This window comes from Ursus arctos, unplaced genomic scaffold (genome assembly GCF_023065955.2).
Source record: "Ursus arctos isolate Adak ecotype North America unplaced genomic scaffold, UrsArc2.0 scaffold_29, whole genome shotgun sequence".
In the NCBI taxonomy this organism is placed as follows: Eukaryota; Metazoa; Chordata; class Mammalia; order Carnivora; family Ursidae; genus Ursus; species Ursus arctos.
Window position 1 is genome coordinate 33,748,989 of NW_026622974.1, and position 21,156 is coordinate 33,770,144.

General features: G+C 37.1%; 1 long non-coding RNA gene across 2 annotated transcripts in view; it reads right to left on the minus strand.

Moving 5' to 3' along the window:
* The window catches only part of LOC123001477 (uncharacterized), a 427,451-nt gene that overhangs the window by 138,545 nt on the left and 267,750 nt on the right, over positions 1–21,156 (minus strand). Inside the window, exon 8 of one of the 2 annotated variants that reach the window (XR_008956189.1) lies at positions 7,880–7,977. The exons of the other annotated variant lie outside the window; for it this stretch is intronic. This is a non-coding gene — a long non-coding RNA (uncharacterized LOC123001477). The remainder of the gene's footprint in view (positions 1–7,879; positions 7,978–21,156) is intronic. 2 annotated transcript variants of the gene reach the window in all.

Here is a 21,156-nt window from a genome sequence, read left to right on the forward strand (position 1 = left end):
TCAGGTGTGTGTACCAAAGCAACTATGAATAGACAGAATGTCTTAAATATAGAAAAACAGAAATTAATCTTTTCAAGAGGAATGTAAGGAATAATATTCAAGAACCTATCTGGGGGCCCTGGGTGGCTCAGTTGGTTAAACGTCTGACTCTTGGTTTCTGCTCAGGTCATGATCTCAGGCTCATGGGATCATGCCCCTTGTCAAGCCCACCCTCGAACGCCACTTCACACCCCACATCAGCCTCCAAGCTCAGTGGGGAGTCTGCTTCTCTCCCTCTGCCCATGCCCCCGCTCACATGCTCTCTCTCTCTCTCTCAAATAAACAAATGAATCTTTAAAAAAAATAAAGAACTTATCCAGATAGTTTTAAAAGGACTTACTCTATACCTTATGAGTTATTCTTAACAAATATGTAGGTAACACTTTACTTATGCTCTCTGAGCTGTTTTCTTTTTCTTTCTTTCTTTCTTTCTTTCTTTCTTTCTTTCTTTCTTTCTTTCTTTCTTTCTTTCTTCTTTTTAGATCTGTTTCTATTGGAATATACACATTCACCATGTAGATGGCTGCAAGGGTTCTGATCTTAACATTATGATTTTCTAGTTCAGTAGAAAAACTACCAGTTAATTGTTTTGTTTGAAAATCCTGGGAATCAAAAGAAAAACACTAGTTTCATATTTAGGTGAGCAAAGTAAGCATATTTCAGAAATGCTATTGATTTGGGGAAAAAAATCTTTGAAAATTGGTGAAGTTTTGAGGACCGTCTCAAGAGGACTCTATCCTGTTCGTGAAACAGTAGGTGCTAAAGCAGTAAAGCCACTGGTCAATGCTCAGGTTTTTAGGACCTACAGGGAAGGCATCATTCTATGCTTCTTCCAAATAAATAAAACCTGGTTTTGTTTTAGCATTTTCACTGTCACTAGTGTCAATTCTACATCTCCCAACTGAACAGTGATAGGTATTATCAGAGTAGTCAAATTTGTCATCTAAAACCTTCATACAACTTAATTACTTTTTCTATTATCATTCCTGCTATAAAGAGTATCACAGTAATGATCCAAACCAACGTTTATATCTCACATTTCCTAGCACTTGTGATTTTCAAGGCCTTAACTTCTCTTCCGTTTCGTCAACTCGTGCAGGATTTCTCCACAAGAATGGTCTGGACACCTTACACAGGAGCACCCCACGGTGTTTCAATGCCAATCACAGCCCCACAAGCACAACTATAATTGCGCCCACGTGCTGCTCAACACTGGTTGAGACCATCTGCTGTATTTCTTGGAACCCCCAAGGCAGACCCAAAGTTACCTTCTCTTCTGTAGCTTTTTTCTTCCCTCCTTGTTCCTCTGTTAATTCCAGTGGAAGTACCTGTCATCTTCCCTGCCACGCTGCAGCTAGGTTAATTTGTTCCTTCTCTCGTTCCCATTTTTTTCTCCCTTTCCCTCCCTCCCTTACTCTGTCTTCTTCCCTCCTTCTCACTCTCGCTCCCCTCTCGCTCTGTCTCTTTCCCTCACTAAGCAATCTCTAGTCTCTGAGACAACGGAGGACAAGAACCGTGGTCCCCTTCGTTTGTGCAGCACACAGCAAGGCGTCTGACACAGAGTAGGCGTTCAATAGTGTTGTTGAATTGAATCAAATTGCTCTGCTTTATAAAGGCCTGCAGACTTTTCCAATCCAGAAGTATTTTAATCATGCCAGTTGGCATCCCTCTAATTGCAACTCCAAAGCCAGACCTGGCAGGCACCAGAATAACTTACAGAACTTTTAAAAATACAGCTTCAAGGGTCCCATTCCATATCTACTGAATCAGAATCTGCTCTAGAGAAGCCTGAGAAATGGTATTTTGAAAAATATTGGGGTGCCTGGGTAGCGCAGTCATTGGGTGTCTGCCTTCAGCTCAGGGCGTGATCCCAGCGTTATGGGATCGAGCCCCACATGAGGCTCCTCCGCTATGAGCCTGCTTCTTCCTCTCCCACTCCCCCTGCTTGTGTTCCCTCTCTCGCTGGCTGTCTCTATCTCTGTCAAATAAATAAATAAAATATTTAAAAAAAAAAAAGAAAGAAAAATACCAATCTTCTCCTATACCATGGCTTTTAGTACAACCATTTTAATTTCTTTGTACTATTAGGAAAATCAGGAGCTACTCCGTAAGAATAGCTCAGACCCTCTTCTATTTCACAGAGCACAGTGCAGGAAGTAGGGTGACTTGAAAAGCGTTTACAAAACAAATCCATTGAGCTATCACACATTTTTGACTGCTTCAAATAACAAAAGTATACTAAAAAGCTGCTATTGAGGCAGCAACTTAAATTCAAGTATATGGTGAAAATGCTTGGTAAAGATAAAAATTCTAAAATATATTCTCTCCTTTTCTGTGAATATGTTTAGAGGTAAACACACTTCTAGCAATTCAGATGCTTGGCAGCCATTTCTAATTACGTTTATGTTTGAAATCTTCCTTTTGCATAGCCACTTATATAATGTTCTTTTTACTGTACCAAATAGAATTTTCAATGCCAGTGTGGGCCATGGGATTTACATTTGAACACGGACTAGTAGAAACCTGAGTCACCCTTTTCCTTCTCTTCCATACTGGAAGATATCAATATTCCTTCAGTCAAGATACCTCTAGAGTAAAACCTTTAAAAGGGGGGCGGGGGCACCGAGGTGGCTCAGTCAGTTAAGCATCTGCCTTTGGCTCAGGTCATGATTCTAGGATTCTGGGGAAGCAGGGAGCCTGCTTCTCCCTCTCCCTCTGATCCTTCCCCCGCTCATGCTGTTTCTCTCTCTCAAATAAATAAATAAAATCTTCAAAAAAAAAAAAGGTCCCTCTAGGGTAATCATGTTTTTGTCTAGTTATATTTTAAATGCTCATTACAAAAAAAGGCTGTGAGATGGAATGCTACAGGGGGATAATGGCTAGGAAAGCCAAGAAGGCCTAAATCTACCCTTGCACCAGCCACTTCTCCAAGGGAGGTCCCAAAAGGAGACATAAATACAGAGAAAATGGTAAACTAAAGCAAAATGCCCCTTGAGTTTTGCTGAGAAGTGACTTAAACTCAAATATAGCTGCCATTAAAGCTTGGGCACGTGATTTAGGCTTAAGGAGGCTTCTCTCTTTTCTTTGAGCCGAAACCTAAATATGACTATTTTACCACTTTTGAGCCTCAACCCTCAGAACAGTAGATGTAAAGACTACAGAAATAAGTAATGTAAAAGGGAATGATCACAAAATCCATCAGATGATGGCAAATGCCAACTTTTTTATTCCTTACTACAAAATATATTCAAAGATACTTGAAACACTTTATTTTTATTTAATCCCAGTAGACAAAAACCAAAATCTGATTTTGGATAAAGATCTAGATGAACTTAGCTGAATGGTCTACTTGATAAAGAAACACAACACAGACTATTAAGTAAACTTTTATAACAAAATTGGAATACAGTTTAATTGATATATCAGTTTTAAGTAAACAGTAAGAGCTAAGAAGGAAAAGAGTGTTCTAATATATAACTTTTTTTTCCTGAGTACAGTTTTAGGTTTTCATTCTTTTTCCAAAGTATGTGGAGTCTCTCTCTTAACTTACAGGACAAGACATTAAGAACAAGAAAGCCGTGTCACTTCCTTTTGAGATTCAAGACCTTATCTAGGACATTGTGTTGTGGTTCATGTTTTATTTGTACAGAGGCTCAATACTGTGAGGCTGTAGAAACTTTGAGGGTTATTTTTCATGCATCAGAATACTAACCTATAGAGATAACAGACCTGAAGGTGGACAAAGTAGAAAAAATTCTCTCAGTCATTTCTTTCAGAAATCTATAAGAGATGTTCATGGAATTCTAGGCTTATGTGAAACTTAGTTTGAAAGTGACAAGTCAATGTGGCAGCTGAAAATAATTGAGTCCCTTTAATTTATAACTTTTTGTCACATGCAAAAAACCTGCATGTATTCTTTAAAAATTTTAAAAGCCTCCAAAGCATTATAATCCAACTATTTGATATACTTTCTGTATTTTAATGTTTTTTGAAAATTAAATATATATCTATAATATGTATGAACAAGACTATTGATAAAATATTTTTCCAAAGCTGACAGAACAGTAATAAAATTATAACACAAGACACACAGAGAGCCAGAGAGAAAAGCCTTAGATCCTGGAATCCCGAATGGGACCAAGCAAAAGTTATGGCCATACTCATTCCCGATTGGAAATGTTTATTATTAACGGGGAGGAAAGTGAATATAAATATAGCACAGACATCATTTAATGTTCAGGTTCCCCAAAATGACAGAAATTATTTTAATTACAAAGTCAGTATGCATCAATTGTATTCATTAAAGAAGCCAAACTGCAATGTTATTTTTTCTTTATGAAATTTTCCTTTTGGTATTCAAACCCAGAGAAGGTATCATATTTCCACTTTGACTGCAAATTCAGTAGTGCTGAGGGATACTTAATAGGTGCTTGTGGTGGTTTCAGGGTATATTCAAAGAAAGTTAAAGTCTTGGATGAGTCACAAAGCCAACATCTTTGAGTACAATGGAAAATGCTTTACATATGGTATGGATTTTTCCTGTTGAGAGGCTAGATATCCTGAAGTTCAGAAACACAGGAAATAAGTGGATATGCTGTTGATTCATCTGTGTCTATAGAGCGATAATTCATTCGTCTAGCATTTAAAATAATGTCTGGTCTTCTAAGCAACAGGTGTATAGTAAATTGGGCTAAAAAAGTTGTAAGAATCTAGGTCTAATTTGGAGAATACATGTTTTACAATGGTTGTATTCCTTTCTATGTCTCAGAATGAAGTGATAAGGATTTTTTAAAAGGTCTTAAGCCAGAACTTCTCATTGTTGCATTTAAAATTTAACCACATCCACAGATGGTATTGTTTCTTGATGGAATGAACTAAATACTGACTATGAAAAATCAAGTGTGATTGCTTCAGATGATACAAATTCTCTTCTTTAAGCCTATTTCTCAAGAATGCTCCTGTTAAACTAAGAAGCAACAAGACAAAGAGGGAGAAACACTGAGCAGAGAGTCAGATATGTCAGGTCCTTGCTACTAACAATGTTTGTATTTCAGGCAAGTGACTCACTTCACCTGACAACCTCAGGGAATTAAGATGTTAGTGCTTATCTCCAAAGTCCCTTCCAGTGCTAATGTTTTATGATCGTATTTTTTCTTGGATGTTTCATCTTTATCATAATAACAGTATTAACAGCAACAATATCAATAATAGCTACAATAATAAAATGAGATTGATTAATAAGGCTAAGGCAAACAGGTGTTTGCCAATAAAATCAGGGAATAGTTGGAAGAACACAATGGGAGTCAGGCAACGTACATTCTAATTCTCTCTCAGTATATTGTGAAATGACCTAGAATGAGAGGCTTCTCTGGGTCTTAGTTTCTTTTTCTTTTTTCTCTGCTAGGACAAGTAAATGCTTTCCCAACCAATTCTACATAACTGTAGGATTTCATGCATGTGCTTCATGCTAAACCACACACACACACACACACACACACACACACACCCCTTTACAAACGTAATAGTTGAAAAGAAAAACAAAGCAATATATCAGCCTAAATATGTATTTTTTCCTAATCAATACCAGAGCCCATCAACTCATTGATTAGTACTGCTACATTATCTTGTTTCATATTGTCTCCAAAAGAAAGCATGCCCTATCATTTCTATTTAATTAAAGAATATCCTGAGATTTTCAGCAATTTGTCTTTAAGTGTATATTCCTACAAATACTTTTATAATGAGCCATGTGGAAAGAAATTGTGCAATTTCAAATATTCGCTTTATCAAAAATGTCTCTTTGTTTTTACTGACTTTACAGAAATTGAAGTTATAAATGAAAGTGAGACTAATATTGCTTTTTATTTTATGTATTAAAATTCCTTGGAAAATGTTCTGTGACTAAAAGATTCATATTTTTAAGCTTGAATATCTTGAATAAATGATTCTATAAGTTCTCTTTTACTTCCAATCTTAAACAATTTTAAACAATTGGCCAGAGAAGAAATCTAAAAGTTATCTTAAATTAGACACAGAAAAGGTGATGTTTATATTCCCTGTCAAAGGTAGTTGTCTGCTAGTTTCTTGTAAAGCAGCTCTCAATCCAGAGAAATGTCATTCTAATCTTGGGACATTCCTGACAAGAATCCAAAGTCTTTATTGATAAAGGATCCTTTTCAATCCATAATGAAAATTCTGTTCATTCCAAAGTGAGCTACTTGGTCTCTTCTAGTGGAAACAGAAGAGGTGACTGGAAGTCAGCCTTTTTGTGGGGAAGAAACATGCCCGTCATGCCAAGGATATTCATGGGACCAATTCCTTTAAAGTAGCAGAAGGTGGCAAATGTTTTCCTATGCTATTGCTCCAGTGGGGAGAAATGGAATGATCTTTGCTTCTTTAAGCTCAATGAAATAATCATGCATCATTTGTCTTAGGTTTTGTGCACATCGTAATTTGTCAAATTAATGATTCTGGACTTGGCTGTTGAGTGGGCAAATTCCCATGAAATGGGAGACAAGAGTTAGAGTAGAATGGAAATGGAAGTGAGGGGATAGATACTAAAATTAATTGTTCTCTCCTTTTTAGAGAAATTGGGGAATTAAGTAGGAGCAATGTAAACGACAAGCTCCTGAGTTAATACTTAATTCCCCCATTGGATTGGTTCAATCCTAGAAATTTGTGAATGAAAACACCTGTTTGCCTTAGCCTTATTAAACAATTCATTTTCTCCTTTTTGTATTTCATTACTTCTTTTTTTTTTTTTTTTAAGATTTTATTTATTTATTTGACAGAGACAGCCAGCAAGAGAGGGAACACAAGCAGGGGGAGTGGGAGAGGAAGAAGCAGGCTCCCAGCAGAGTAGCCTGATGTGGGCCTCGATCCCAGAACGCCAGGATCACGCCCTGAGCCGAAGGCAGACGCTTACTGACTGCGCCACCCAGGCGCCCCACTGTATTTCATTACTTCTAAGAGTATCTCTTGCTAAGCCATTACGGGTCTCTCCATCTATGGCTTTTGGAATACTCCTTCTTTTTCAAAGCTCAACTCAAATGCCACCCACCTATTAACAGTTTGTTTTGATTCCCCTACAGGTCTAATTTCTAACTCTTTTATAATACCAATCAAAGCTCTAGTAGTGATATTAATATGTCTTTAATGTTCTATAACACCATCATTTCAGGACAAAATAGAAGGGTCTTTAAAAGCTAATAATTAAAAAAAAAATAAAAGCTAATAATTTATTTTCTTGTAAAAGGTAAGAAACTATAACATAGGTAGTGAAAACAAAAGAGCGAAAAATACATTTATATATTCCAAAGGTTGGAACGTTGGTGAGAGAATGAAAGAATGAATGAAGCCATTGAACAATCTGATAAACTAAATTTAAAAAGTTCGGTTCCAAAAAAATTTGTAAAATAGCCGCATTTCTGAAAGAGTACTTAGTTAGAAGTATTTCAGAAGGTCTCCCACTAGGGGCAAGGAATTTTGTGCTTTTGTAGAAAAGTAACGACTGCAGCTGGCAAGAAACAGCCATCCTGCGACTCTAGCTTCCCGAAAAACCACTGCAGGGCGCATGCGTGTTTCTCCTCTAAGTAGACGGAGAACCCCCCCCCCACCCCCACCCGGCAACCCCCACCCCCGGCACAGATAACAGCACAGGAATCCTATACAATGAAAGAAAAGGAAATGAATGAAAGAGGCAATGCCAAAAATGCTCATTATTCCTAGTATTTTAGTTTAGAAAGAGTTCATAAAGTTTCTAATGCTCATTTTGAGCTGTCTAATGAAATACTTCATTTTTAAAAGTTTGGTGTTACGCCGCGTCTGATCCAAAACATACCTTCACATCTGCTACCCTGTAAGTAGCTTTATAAGAAGTTGTTTTTCTGGTTTCCCTGAGATTACGGTCTGAGGATGATTTCTGTCTGCAATCCATTCCTGTAAATATGAAACTGCAGTCAAGCATTGCACGTTTATGTCTCCCTGAGAGCAGGTGGAGGCAAAGTCAACCTGATGACCTTCAGGCTGCTTTTATTCAGTGTGTTTTGTTTGCTTCTTGGTATCCAGATTACCCTGAGTGACATGATTCAAGCTGAAGTTTTCACTGAAGTTCTCACGTGATTTTCTTCTCAGACTTGAAAGCAAAAGCATAGCAACATGAAGAAAATAGTGGTTACTGACCACGATTCTATCAATACCCTTCTCGTTTACACGTAAATGGGGGAAAAAAGAGGCAAATCACCCTTGTGATCTTGCCTTATTGAATGTAGCTATTCCAGGAAAGGTTGGGAGGAGGTGAACAAACACTTCATCAAAATCTACCGAGCAATCGGTGCAGAAAAGCTTCGTCAAACATTATGTGATCATTTTCCTCTTAATATCTTCTGCTTCCTAAGCTCGCTGGTGGCATTAGAGTGGCATATGGCTTGAATAGCAATGTGTCCCCTTGTCCTGGTAAGGCTGGCAGTGTAATAGCAGGGATAATGGTCTGCCATTCCAGCTTACAGATGTCGTTAACCCCGGAGCAAATTCCACAGTCCATCTTGCTGTGAGTTATTACGTAGAAGTTTTAGACACTCAACCTCAAAGCAAACTATAGCTCTATCCTATTGTTATTTTTTGTTGTTGTTGAAGTTTGGAATTCAACACTATTCTACCTTTTCCCCCCACTTTTCTCTGTTTCCCAATTCCTAATAATTTATGTTACTTATAGTAGTCCACAAAACATACTTCAAATGCTTCGTGCACATGCCCCCACGTTGACATTTGCCATAGCCCTTTGCCCTACTAACTGGTTCTGAGTCCAAGAGGTACACCTGAGAAATATAAAAACCAGTTTCATTTTTGCCTAAACCAGTAGTTGCTTTCAGTGTGAAGTCTGTGAACCAAGTGCCTGGGCTTCGCCTCGATTTCCCAAGTCCAACCCCTGACTTACTAAATTGAAATCTTGAAGGGGGTGCTGTGAAATCTGTAGTTTTTAATGAGTCAATTTTTTTATGTGTTTCTTGCAACTGCATTATGAGAGCCATTGGAAGATATAAGCATAAAATCTTCATTTTCTGTTTGCTCTCACGCTTCCCTATGAAACTAACCAAGGTCGCACAGATAGCATCAAATCTCACACTCTCCTGCTGCCTGAAGGCCAGTCAACAGATGTCTCCACCAGCGCTCACAATCCCACCCCACCCCATCTTGTAGCTAGCTGCTGAAAGTATACTCTTACCTGACTCTGGCCAGGAGCTGCTGGGAGTGAAAACTGTTCAGTCGTGTAGTAAAGATAAGTGATGTCCCCCACCCCGCTCCTAATCCCTGGAAGAATGCATCACAAGTGACTCACAAGCTGTTTGATTGCCCATTTTTTCTTCCTATTGGCCCAGTTCAGACATCAGATTAAAGCTTGCCTGACTCCTATAAAGTGAGGCGGAGGTTGGAGTTGGGAAGTCCTGGTAAACAATGGAAAGTGTCCCTCAGGTTAACATGTTACCCTTTTTGTTAAAAGTCACAATTCCCCTCTTGTTTAAATTATAGGTCATTGAGATTATTGCTCATGCTTTCAGTAAACCCAGTAAAAGGAAACATAAACTCACACGCTCTAGTGGGTGGGAGAAAATTACTAAAATAATAAGATGAAATGAGCAGAGGTTAAGGGAGGAAGCCTATGATTTTTAATAGAAACCACTTATGGTTTAAAGGATCCATTATGTTCGCTGTTTTTTCAATTTTAGAACATTATAATTGAAAGAGTCTCTTAGATAATTGAGTTTCTTCTGTGACTTCTACCCTCTCTTTAAAGATCTCAGAATTCACGAAGCTCATGCTAAAAAGCATCCCATTTCATACTTTGATTGTTTTTCTAAAAAGTTCTTTCGTAGGTTGAGCCAAATTCTTCCACTTTCTGGGTTCCACAGCTGGTTCTGGATACACGTTATGGTGCACTATTATTGATGCCGGTCCTAGACCTACAGAATAAGTCCTTCGTGTAATTGAACACCATGCTCATGCCCGTATCCTAAGATACAGCAAACATTCCTTCCCGGTGACATTTTCAAGTTCCCTGGAATCCTCACTTTGTTTGCCTCTGGAAAAGTGCGTGTTTACCCATGTCTCTTAGAATGTGATCTTCTGAATTGAACAGAATACACTAGGCATGGCTGGACATGTCCTGGACACTGTGCTTTTATAACACAACTTAAAACTTCCCTAGTTAGTTAGTTGGTTAGGTTATTGCAATCATCATAATAATATTCACATAGAACTTAAAAGTCAGCTAAAACGTTTAGGTCTCTCCTTACCATATACCACCTTCATGCCGGTATTTAGCCAAACCTCCCGCATTCGATGCTGGTTCTTTTAATTTTTTAAAAATGTAAGTGTATAACTAAATGCATTTACTGATAGAATTTAATCTATTTATCTTGAATAATTCAGTTCACAGAATGAATGATGATTCTTTTTTCCAGTATTTAAAATTTCCTTCCAGGCATCACACCTCAAAGGTAATAAACCTGTTATTTTGGGGGCAAATATTATGTGAAGTAAATATTATTGGCAAATTTTCAGGTTTTAAAAATATTCTCAAGATCTATTTATTACAAAAGATAAATAAACCAAGGTATTATTTACCAAATCATTCCTACTTGTTCATATATATATACATATATATATACATATATATGCAAATATATATATTAGGGATATACATATCATATATATATGATATATATAAGGGAATGTATATAAATATATATTTATATAAAATTTTTATATTTATATATATTTATATATATCTAAATATATATAGTAAATATATTATATTTATACATAAATAATTTAAATATAATAGATATTTTATGATCCTATTCCTTTGTATGATATATATCATATATGAATCTATTTCAACTTAGCTATCTCTGTCTTATGTCAGAATATATAATCCCATTTAAACCCATCATAATTCAATAGTTATTGAATGCTTACAACTAATGTATTTAACAAATATTTATTCAACACCTAGCATAATAACAGGCATAGGTGCTAAGTATATAGTGGTGAATAAAATAGTCATGATATCTGGTCTCATGGAGCACATGAGTTACGATCTAGTGGTGAAGACAGAAAAACAACACAATAGAAATACATATATAATTACATACACAATTACATACATACATACATACACAATTAGAATGTGTGATAAGCCTGACAATGAAAAAAACCCAGAAAAACAGGTTGGATGACCTACTTTAGTAGGGGGTCTGTGTAGCTTTTCTAAACCAAGCCCATACAAAGTATTCATTACCAATAAAAAATATCAATTCCATTTCTGTCATAGTTTATAATGGGTATTTGGAACTATGCATCTGTTCAAAGGTTTTTGTGGCTATTTGAGTAAAACACCATTATTATATAGTTTTGAGACAGACAATGTATTTGATCTGAGATATGGAAAAAATGATGGTTGAAATATTTCTACTGCCTTAAATAGCATTCCGAGTTTTCAGTTTTTCTGTGGGATCCTTAGGAACAAACCCCGTAATTCATAATTGTAACCTTTTTGGTTTGTCATAAATTTATGGGTATTGCCAAATGATATCAATTTAGGAGACACATTACAAAGTCTTGAAAACAGAGCTGTGCAATTATGTGATCATAGTTACATCCCTTGATGGTATTAGGTTTGCTAGGAATTTCTAGGCTGTGAGTGGTAGCAGTTTTCTGGAATTTCTTAAAGCCATCATTTGGCTGCCTCTTGCAAAACTTGTTCCCAATAAAATAAGATTAAAGAAATAGTATTAGTTAACTTCATCTGTTTTTATTAATGAAAATAAATGTACTGTGTCTGAACAGTTTGCTACTGTGAAGGAAGAAGTGCTTATTCTGAGTATATTTTATCTAATCAATAGCAGAGTTTGGGAAAAGCAATGACTTAGATTATATCCGGGAATTGGTGACCTGCTGGAAGAGCAACTAGCCAGAGCCCAGGGAAGTAGACAAACAGTCAAAGCTCAGGACTCCAACAATAGCGCCATGTCAGACAGCTTGTCTGAACAATGACACAGAAGATTCAGACTAGAATGGGTATGAGGAATTTGTCTAATTCTGGGAATAATGGAAGGGGGTAAGTTTTTGGAAAGAATAGAAAGATACAGGGGTTATTGGATACATAGCAAGTTCCAAGTCATTCCGGGAGTCCCAGGAAGGAAGCAGGAAGGTTGAGAATTGAATCAGGCCCAACCCACAGAAAATGGGCCTAGAGATAAAATAGTAAGTAGAATTTAGGACTAGTCTCCCCTACTTCCTCAATAACTTCCTGTGCCTTGGCACAGGCAGAGAAATTTCTGGTAAGGAAGAGACCCACCCAGAAGTTAGCCAGGTAAATTGCCTAACTCAAGTAGCGCTTTTCCTATTTAAGTGTCCAGGAAAATGTTGGTATGGACTACACACAGCTGCAGGCCATGTTCAAGCCAATGGGAAAGTTGCATTCATGGTAGAAACAGTTGGGAGGACTCCTAGGTTTTAGGGAAGTGGTTGAACAGTGAAGCTGGGGGGAAAGACCAAAAGTCTGACCAAGTTTGAACAAAGATATATCAGAATCAGTCCATGAACTGGCTTTAGGGACAAGTGGAGGGAAGAGGGACAGTGAGGTAGGGGCCAAAGTGGCAGGAGAGATATGATCTGGGCAAGTGAAAGAATAGACAATTCCAGAAATGCAGGAGAAAATTAATTAAGGACTGCATTTTAAGTTCCCTCTCTTGAGGGAATGCTCTCTTGAGCATTTAATCATCAAGAACTGGGGTCCTGATATTTGTGTTTCCTAGACCCCAGTTCTTGATGATTAAATGCTGAGGAGGAATTAAATAGGATGCACTAGGTCTACTGATGGAGGCAGGGCATTGTTTAAGTCAGGAGGGAGAAGCTCCATTAAGTTGGGATCCAAACCCAAGTGAAGCAGGTTTAATTGTCATCCTGATGAAAGCAGGCAGATCAACAAATCACAGGGATGAAGACAGGAATCACAATTGTTCCCATAGTCTGGGCTGAAGAACCATGTTCCAGTCAACAGGATATCCCTTTCCAATGATATAGGTACATGGGGAGGTGAGGGAGGAATGGGCAGCGAAAGATCAACTGGTTCAATTCAAACACTCAAGGAAAGCATTCATAGAGAAATTGCAATTGGATCACCTTCATATCCAAGAATATAAAAACAAGCTTATAATAACAAAATCATGGCAGGGCACGTGGGTGGCTCAGTTGGTTAAGCATCTGCCTTTGGCTCAGGTCATGATCTCCAGGTCCTGGGATTGAGCCCCGCATCTGGCTCCCTGCTCAGCAGGGAGTCTGCTTCTCTCTCTCTCTCCCTCTGCTCCTTCTCCCTGCTTGTTATTTCTCTCCCTCTCTCATATAAATAAATAAAACCTTAAAAAAATAACAGAATCATGGTTTTCCACAAATTCTTCCATATCCATGTCCATATAAAAAAGCGAAGCATTTAGAAAATTCTTTGTGCACATTGGATTCTTCTAGACATAAAGCGACTTTGTAAATAATCAAATTTCATACATTTTAGATTTAAATCCTTATGACATTGATTTGGGAGAACTGTTCAGTGTGAAGTATATCTCCACAAAGACTGATACCATGCCATTCTCCACTCTAAAACACAGTATGGAGGTTCCTCAAGAAGTTAAAAATAGAGCTACCCTACGACCCAGCAACTGCACTAGTAGGTATTTACCCCAAAGATACAAATGTAGTGATGCGAAGGGGCACCTGCACCCCAATGTTTATAGCAGCAATGTCCACAACAGCCAAACTATGGAAAGAGCCCAGATGTCCATCGACAGATGAATGCATAAAGAAGATGTGCTATATATGTACAATGGAATATTACTCAGCCATAAAAAAAAAAAGAAAGAAATCTTACCATTTATATCGATGTCGATAGAACTGGAGGGTATTATGCTGAGCGAAATAAATCAGTCAGAGAAAGAAAACTATCATATGGTTTCACTCATATAAGAAATACAAGAAACAGCAAAGAGGATCATGGGAGAAGGGAAGGAAAATGGAATGGGAAGAAATCAGAGAGGGAGACAAACCATGAGAGGCTTTTAACTATAGCAAAGAAACTGAGGGTTGATAGAGGGGAGTGGGGTGGGGGATGGGGTAACTGGGTGATGGACATTAAGGAGGGCTTGTAATGTAATGAGCACTGGGTGTTGTATGCAACTGATGAATTACTGAACTCTACATCTGAAACTAATGATGTACTATATGTTGGCTAATTGAATTTAAATTTTAAAAAAAGAAAGTAAAAGGGCAAGTCAATTACTTTTATCCAAAGAACAGAAAACAATAAACCAGTTTGTTTTTTTCCCTCCAATGACACTAGTTTTTATTCTATTAAGAGAATTTCAAAAACACACAAAAATACTTGGACGAAGGAAAGAGACCAACTTATAATGTTACTGTCCTTATATCTTGTCTTATTGTTGTTCATTTTCTTCACAAATTAAATGAGTGAATTCAACTCTGAAGAAAAATGAACTATGTAGCACAATCGGGTGTCCCCTCATGAGTAGGGAGAGAGAGTAACATGATCTGACTGAAATCCACCAGCATTCTTTATTGGCCAAAAATAAAACCGCTTTTGCTTTTTTCTTTAGGTGAAGAACTTGTAATTCCTTAGTAAAAACATGCTTTTTTCTTAGAGAGTTCAAAAATTCAGCCAACTTAAGTCATAAATCACAGCTCAAATGATTCCTGTGTAGTTGGCTAGTTATCAAGCTGTGACTTAAACGTGCCCATCAGAGCCTGCTCATTTTTTGCCAAGTTAACCCACACATCCACCATGAACCAGGGGTCACTCCATAATGATGAACCATAAAATCATGTCTATATGTTAGTACTGTTTTATTTCTCTTCACCATATTCTCTAAACCAGACTCTGGTTTCAATCTGTTATTCGTTCTCTAGAAATTATCGGTTTAATTTCCAATGAAAACTGTTATTGATTTTTCAATACATTACTATAATTCTTCTTATCTGAAATTTGTATAAAATAATATATTCTCATTTAAATCCAATTTGATACAAAAACAACTAAAACTAGGAAATGTCATGTTAAGCGGTAAATGTACCATAACTGCTTGAAAATTAATCCATCTCCAATTAAGAAACTGTGAAGCACATGGGCTATTATGCTTCATTGGTTTTATTTATGGTTCCAATAGCAACCTTATGTTCTCCAGACTTTCTAAAATGTGTTCAAGATAATGGTGTAAGTCCATTTTCTCCTTCTTTTAAACTTCCCTTTTATTTAAAAACAGGAACAACCAGAAAATCTTTAGATTTCTTCAGTTGACTTGCATAAAGATCAAGGCTGTTAATATGAGAGTTTAATATGTGACATCTACATCAATCCATTTTTTAAATAAAATTTTGGAATATGTGTACTCATACATTTTTAAGTACAGATTTCCCCCACTATCCAAAAGTAGAACATTCCTGTGAAACTTTTCAAAGGCTGAAATGGCATAAAGCAAAGAAGCAATTACTATTAATTTATATTGAAAAAATTTTGAGCATTCCTGGACTCAAAAAATAACTCTCTTAGGTTTTTCTGATACCTTGGGATGCATGTTGCTAATGGATATACAAAATAAATCAAACTAAAGCACAGATGCTCATAGACATTGTTCAAACCTATGGAGGCTTGATGCTGAGCTGCTGAGTATAGTTCCGGGGAAGGAGATGGGGGTGCCACTCTCCCTGTTGGGGTGCACTCTGCTATAAATGCTCACTGCCAAACAAATGCTGAATGCTATTTTTGCTTTTTGCCTCTTTTTTTTGTAAAAGTGAAACTTTTTGGATTTCTTTCGGTTAACAAAAACAGGTACTAACATAGGTCTTTCGTAAAAGCAAAGTGGCATAGTACAAACTTTCAAAAAGTGGGGGATACCTATACTTGAAGAATGTGGAAAAGAATTCCTGGTGGTTTGGGACCGCCCTTTAGGAAAACAGAATCTATCCCCAACAGCTGGTTATCAGGACATCTTATACTTCAATCATTTTTGGCAAGAAGAAATCTCACATTTTCATTACAGTTCATAAGATTTATTTATGCTATGCCCCCAAAGAAGGCAAGTCATGCCAGAATATTCTCTTTGCTTCTCCAGAGGAATAAATTTCAAAACACATAATCAAGGTGTCATAAGAACTTATTTTCTTCTTCATTTGTTCTTTTCAACATTCATTTTCTTCTTCAGAATTATGACTTCATAATGGCCCTATGCCATGCTGCTAGTCCTTAGAAATAGAAAAGATAAATATATCTGAATCCAAGCTTAGCACTGTATCTGTCTTTCTCTTATCTAGCTCCATCCTCTGTCTTTTCACCTACTATAAGCTGGCCTTTTTTTTCCCCCCTTCTCCTGATATATATGTGTGGGGTAAGGTTCATAAGTTAGACTGTAGTGTTAAGGCAAAAGTTTCAACAAAAAGGATAGAATCACTCAACAGCAGTTACTTACAGTGGGTGGGGAACAATTTTTCTAGGCTTCTAATATTTCCTTTCATGTAAAGGGAGTTGCAGTAAAGAGGGAGAAGGAATTGAACCTGAAGCCATAACTTTTGAACTTGTGGAGTCTTTCTGGACTGTTTCCTGGAAGCCAAGCTGCCAACAGAGAGCTCAGTTCCTCTGAGTTATATGGCACCCATTGCTGTACACGTATGGAAGCTTATGTTGGTCAGCACTGCCTGACCCAGCAGACAAGTTATTAGGTGCACGTTTGAGGATAAGAACCTAATGTCATCAGGAGCTAAGTCACATTCTCCAATATCACCTTCATTAGTATAAAATTAACTTTTGGCCTCATTTATCAAATGGTAGACAACTTGAATGGTAAAAGAGTGGAATTCATTGAGCCTCCTCAAATTCAATACTTTTCTCCCTCATGTATTACTCACTGATTTTCAACCTCACCCTATCCAACCCCTATTCAGTTTAGAACTACGAGTCTGGAAACTATCTTCATTTATGTTTTGGGAATGCCCAAGTAATGATTAAATCCTTCAAAGTAAGATTATGCTTACCCTTCAGTAGCAAATTCTCACCCACTGCTCTTTCCCCCTCAAAACTCATAAATATCTCAATTACACTTTTTTTAGGTATAAAATCAGTGGAACTCTAAGTCAGCCATAGCATCTCATGAAAGAAAAATGGAGTATGAAGAAACATTATTGATGGACACACTTAATAAACACTTATTCTACAGCACTGACCCAGCTAGCACGCATATAGGTGATCTTCTGAGCTCTATAGTTCTAGCAGCTGTAGTTTGATACTGAAATAGCAAGAAACATATACAGGCAAATTAGTCTTTATTTCTTTTTATGATGCCTCTTTTCTCTTTTTTATTCTACTGAGACATGCCCTACTCCAGAGACAGAAATGGAAAAATGTTCCATGCTCATGGATTGGAAGAACACCTATTGCTAAGATGTCTACTCTACCTAGAGGAATCTATACATGCAAAGCAATCCCTATCAAAATACCATTAACTTTTTCACAGAGCTGGACTAAATAATCCTAAAATTTGTATGGAACCAGAAAAGATCCCAAATAGCCAAAGGAATGTTGAAAAAGAAAACCAAAGTTGGTGGCATCATGATTCTAGACTTCAAGCTGTATTACAAAGCTGTGATCATCAAGACAGTATGGTATGGGCACAAAAACAGACACATAGATCAATGGAACAGAATAGAGAACCCAGAAATGGATCCTCAACTCTATGGTCAATTAATCTTCTACAAAGCAGGAAAGAATATCCAGTGGAAAAAAGACAGTCTCTTCAACAAATAGTGCTGGGGAAAATTGGACAGACACATGCAGAATAAAACTGGACCATTACACCATAAACAAAAATACTCAAAATGGATGAAAGACTTAAATGTGAGACAGGAATCCATCAAAATCCTAGAGGAGGACACAGGCAGCAACCTCTGTGACCTCAGCTGCAGTGACTTCTTGCTAGACACATCTACAACGGCGAGGGAAACAAAGGTAAAAATAAATTATTAGAACTTTATCAAGTTAGAAAGGTTTTGCACAACAAAGGAAACAGTCAACAAAACCAAAAGACAACTGACAGAACGGGAGAAGATATTGGCAAATATCTTATCAGATAAGGGGTAGTATCCAAAATCTATAAAGAATTTATCAAACTCAACACCCAAAGAACAAATAATCCAATCAAGAAATGGGCAGAAGACATGAACAGTCATTTCTCCAAAGAAGACATACAAATGGCCAATAGACACATGAAAAAATGTTCAACATCCCTTGGGATCAGGGAAATACAAATCAAAACCACAATGAGATACCACCTCACACTGCTCCGAATGGCTAAAATAACAAGTCAAGAAATGCCAGATGTTGGTGAGGATATGGAGAAAGGGGAACCCTCTTACACTGTTGGTGGGAATGCAAGCTGGTGCAGCCACTCTGGAAAACAGTATGGAAGTTCCTCGAAAAGTTGAAAATAGAGCTACCCTATGACTCAGCAATTGCATTACTGGGTATTTACCCTAAAATTTTATAAAAATGTAGTGATCTGAAGGGGAACCTGCACCTCAATGTTTGTAGCAACAATGTCCACAATAGCCAAACTATGGAAAGAACCCAGATGTCCATCAACAGATGAATGGATAAAAAAGAAGTGGTATATATATATATATATATATATATATATATATATATATATATACACACACACACACAATGGAATACTACTCAGCCATCAAAAAATGAAATCTTGCCATTTGCAATGACATGGATGGAACAAGAGGGTATTATGCTAAGCAAAATAAGTCAATCGGAGAAAGACAATTATATGATCTCATTCATATGTGGAATATAAGAAACAAAACAGGATCATAGGGTAAGAGAGGGAAAAATAAAACAAGACAAAATCAGAGAGGAAACCAAACCATAAGAGACTATTAATCATAGGAAACAAATTGAGGGTTGCTAGAAGGGAGGTGGGTGGGAGGATGGGGTGACTGGATGATGGACATTAAGAAGGGCACGTGATGTGATGAGCACTGGGTGTTACATAAGACTGATGAATCACTGAATTCTAACTCTACCTCTGAAACTAATAATACATTGTATGTTAATTAATTGAATTTAAACTAAAAAAGAAGGAAAAAGTAAAATAAAATAAAATGTCAAATTCTTACCACAGCCTACATACTACAAACATGTGGCTCCCTTGCTAATTTATCTCCTACAATATTCCTTCTTCCTCACTCTTTTTCCAGCCACATTGTCTTTTTCCTGCACCTTTAACACACCAGGCACACTCCACTCTCAGGGCATTTGCACCTACCACTCTTTTTGCCTGGTATTATCTTCCTCCAGTTATGGACACATTCTTCCCTTCACTTTTTTAGGATCCTTGCCCAAAATCAACTTCTCAGGGAGGAAACTGGGATCAGTGGCCTGAAAAGAACACTTGCAGTCACTCTGTCCTCTTACATAGGTTTGTTTCTCTCAAAGCACTACCATATAACATAAATATATGATATATATTTATTTGCTGTCTCCCTAAAAGACATTATATATTCTGTAAGATAAAGCAATGTATTTGGTTTCCAGTATATAGAATAATGCAATAGTAACCCCTCAATAAATATTTATTGAATAAAAGAATTCTATTTTAGACATTGCTAACAAATAAAATCAGTATATTTATGTGATGTGATCTGCTTCGTTAACTTGCTTTTAAAATGGTGGACATAAGAACATAACATCTGAACCTCATCAAATTAATTTTGTTGTGTCACAAGTGGCAAGCCCATTTTCTGACTGTTTTCCAGAATTCAAACCATGCTAGTTTTGTGATGAACTCAATAAAGAATTGCAGAACTTGATTTACACATAGATTTTCCAAGGAGAGAGAATCTAATTATGTCATTTGTTATAAAAATCATGACCCAGAGGCTGCGTTTAATACTAGCAGAAGCCAAACCAGAGAGTACTTGGAAAAGACTGTTACTCTTTGACTTTAATGTTAATTATTTGATATCTTTAGGTAGAAGATCTCCTTCTTATTTACATTTTTCCTCACTTAATATTAATTTTTTCTCAGCATGATAGTGTATATAGAGCAAAGTCTTTGGAGATAGGCTGATACTGTATTAAGGCACCCATTCCAGCATGTATGGGCTGTATGCTTCCATTTTCAACTTCAGTCTCACTTTTCTCATTTGTCAAGGGGTCTAAACGTCTACATTGTATTGTGTGTGTGGTGGGGGGAGCTATTGAAGTAATGCTCTATAAAGGGCCTGGTCTAGAACCTCACACATGGCAGGGGCTAAACAATTTCCTGACCCTTCCTTACCCTTGCCCCTCCCCTTTATCTGTGCCTAAACTAAAACCTCCTTGGGAAAGTAAAGCCAGAATCACCCAGATTTTTTTCAGAGAATCTAGCAAAGTTACTGCATTTGTTCAAATGATATGAAAGTCATGTCTTAATCATTCAATTTTTTGTTCTAATTTTTTTTTTTTTTTTTGGTAGAGTAAGGAAATTGACAAGTTGACATGGGTCTTGTTTCTCCCATCTCCAACTTTACACAGCATTTTCTGTGGCTGAGGCACTATCAGCTGATGTTACAGTAAGAGTTGATAAACTGGACACATTTGGTGACCTCAGCCAGCCAAATGTAATTCTCATGAACATATCCTGGCTAGTCCTCCCCTCTCTGTTCACTGTTAGAACTCTAAATCCAAGTACATACCACTCCACTGCATCCTTCCAAGAGATTCAAGGGATTATATTTAATTACAGAGAACATAAATTATCAGTGGTGTTGTTGTTGCTTGTAATCTGTTAAAGCTTTGTCAGATATTCTGAATCAATTGCTTTGCCTATGGATTTGAATGTATCCAAACTCGGTCTAAGTTAATACAAATGAAGTCTGTTAAGTATTAGTCAGTTACCTTCCTTGTTCTACAGAGACAGCATCTGCTTATAAAGCATTACAATTGAGCAGGGATAGTTTGATGTGCATCAGCAAAATAAGTTACAACATTTCTCCTAGCCTGTCTCC